General features: G+C 57.2%; 1 pseudogene; it reads right to left on the reverse strand.

The window, feature by feature from the left end:
• Nucleotides 1-1,160: 1,160 nt before the first annotated feature.
• LOC124027211 overlaps nt 1,161-2,615 on the reverse strand; it is a 37,296-nt pseudogene continuing 35,841 nt past the window's right edge.

Consider the following 2,615-nt stretch of genomic DNA (forward strand, 5'->3'; position numbering starts at 1 on the left):
GGGACAGGGGCACAGTTCTGCCAGGAGGCAGCAGAGTTCTGACCCAGGGACAGGGTACAGGCCAGGAGGCAGCAGAGTTCTGACCCAGGGACAGGGTACAGGCCAGGAGGCAGCAGAGTTCTGACCCAGGGACAGGGTACAGGCCAGGAGGCAGCAGAGTTCTGACCCAGGGACAGGGTACAGGCCAGGGGACAGCAGAGTTCTGACCCAGACCAGGAGGCAGCAGAGTTCTGACCCAGGGACAGGGTACAGGCCAGGAGGCAGCAGAGTTCTGACCCAGGGACAGGGTACAGGCCAGGAGGCAGCAGAGTTCTGACCCAGGGACAGGGTACAGGCCAGGAGGCAGCAGAGTTCTGACCCAGGGACCAGTACAGACCAGGAGGCAGCAGAGTTCTGACCCAGGGACAGGGTACAGGCCAGGAGGCAGCAGAGTTCTGACCCAGGGACAGGGTACAGGCCAGGAGGCAGCAGAGTTCTGACCCAGGGACAGGGTACAGGCCAGGAGGCAGCAGAGTTCTGACCCAGGGACAGGGTACAGGCCAGGAGGCAGCAGAGTTCTGACCCAGGGACAGGGTACAGGCCAGGAGGCAGCAGAGTTCTGACCCAGACCAGGAGACAGCAGAGTTCTGACCCAGGGACAGGCCAGGGAGGCAGCAGAGTTCTGACCCACCAGGAGGCAGCAGAGTTCTGACCAGGCCAGGGGACAGCAGAGTTCTGACCCAGGGACAGACCAGGAGGCAGCAGAGTTCTGACCCAGGGACAGGCCAGGAGGCAGCAGAGTTCTGACCCAGGGACAGGGTACAGGCCAGGAGGCAGCAGAGTTCTGACCCAGACCAGGAGGCAGCAGAGTTCTGACCCAGACCAGCAGAGGCAGGGTAGCATGTCCGGTACAGGCCAGAGGCAGCAGAGTTCTGACCCAGGGACAGGCAGTAGCTTTAGTAACTTTATGTCCGTTGTGGGGAGATTGTTTCAGGCTTTATGTCAGGAGGCATGCAGAGTTCTGAGCCCGTTGACAGGGACAGGCCAGGAGGCAGCAGAGTTCTGACCCAGGGACAGGCCAGGAGGCAGCAGAGTTCTGACCCAGGGACAGACCAGGAGGCAGCAGAGTTCTGACCCAGGGACAGGGTACTTTAGGCCAGGAGGCAGCAGGTTCAGACAGGCAGTACAGGCCGGAGGCAGCAGAGTTCTGACCCAGGGACAGGGTACAGGCCAGGAGGCAGCAGAGTTCTGACCCAGGGACAGGGTACAGGCCAGGAGGCAGCAGAGTTCAACACATACATAGTCGGACTCCAAGTGGACAGTCCTTCAACCTAGAGTTTGGTCTGTGTGACTTGAAATACAAAGGAATCGGTTGTTTCGCACCATTACCACTTAAACCATTTAGTTATCAAACATTACATCAACATGAGCAATAAAATAAGATTGTTTCAGAACGAGGCAGTAGCTTTATGTCCGTTGTGGGGAGATTGTTTCAGAACGAGGCAGTAGCTTTATGTCCGTTGTGGGGCGATTGTTTCAGAACGAGGCAGTAGCTTTATGTCCGTTGTGGGGAGATTGTTTCAGAACGAGGCAGTAGCTTTATGTCCGTTGTGGGGAGATTGTTTCAGAACGAGGCAGTAGCTTTATGTCCGTTGTGGGGCGATTGTTTCAGAACGAGGCAGTAGCTTTATGTCCGTTGTGGGTTAAAGTGCGTGGTCACTGGTACACCAACAGTCCATTGTGTTGTAGCACATCATCATAGACTCTTCCATTAGACCTCGGCTCTGAGTGTCCGTGTTCTGAAAGATGCACCATGGGAAGCCGTGGATCAGGAGTAACCAGGAAGTGTTGCTAGGTCTCAGGTCATCGGGGGCGGAGCTCTGCGCTTCATGGCAGTGGTTGGTGGGCGGGGCTAGATGGAGTAGGTGGAGCTCTCAGACTGTTGGTGGATGTAACACTGAAAACTCTTGTCTCCGATTGGATGATCCCTGCGGGAACACAGAGAAGAGGGGTGTGGTCAGGAGGGTGAATTGTTACAGAACATTATTACAGAGTGACTGTGTGTGTGTGTGTGTGTGTGTGTGTGTGTCCACTACATGGACCCTTCTAGACTGTTAGTACTGTCCCAGACCAGACCCAGATCAGAACCAGACCAGAACCAGACCTGTCCCAGACCTGTCCTGGACCAGACCTGTCCCGGACCAGACCCAGACCAGACCTGTCCCAGATCAGACCCTGTCCCAGACTAGAACCAGACCAGAACCAGACCTGTCCCAGACCAGACCTAGACCTGTCCCGGGCCAGACCTTCCCCGGACCAGAACCAGACCCAGACCTGTCCCGGGCCAGACCTTCCCCGGACCAGAACCAGACCTGTCTCAGACCAGACCCAGACCTGTCCCGTACCCAGACCTGTCCCGGATCAGACCCTGTCCCAGACTAGAACCAGACCAGAACCAGACATGTCCCAGACCAGACCCAGACCTGTCCCGGACCAGACCCAGACCTATCCCAGACCAAACCCAGACCTGTCTCAGGACAGAACCAGACCTGTCCCGGACCAGAACCAGACCTGTCCCGGACCAGAACCAGACCTGTCCCAGACCAGACCCAGACCTGTCCCAGACCAGACACAGA

Source organism: Oncorhynchus gorbuscha, unplaced genomic scaffold, assembly GCF_021184085.1.
Source record: "Oncorhynchus gorbuscha isolate QuinsamMale2020 ecotype Even-year unplaced genomic scaffold, OgorEven_v1.0 Un_scaffold_2999, whole genome shotgun sequence".
Classification (NCBI taxonomy): Eukaryota; Metazoa; Chordata; class Actinopteri; order Salmoniformes; family Salmonidae; genus Oncorhynchus; species Oncorhynchus gorbuscha.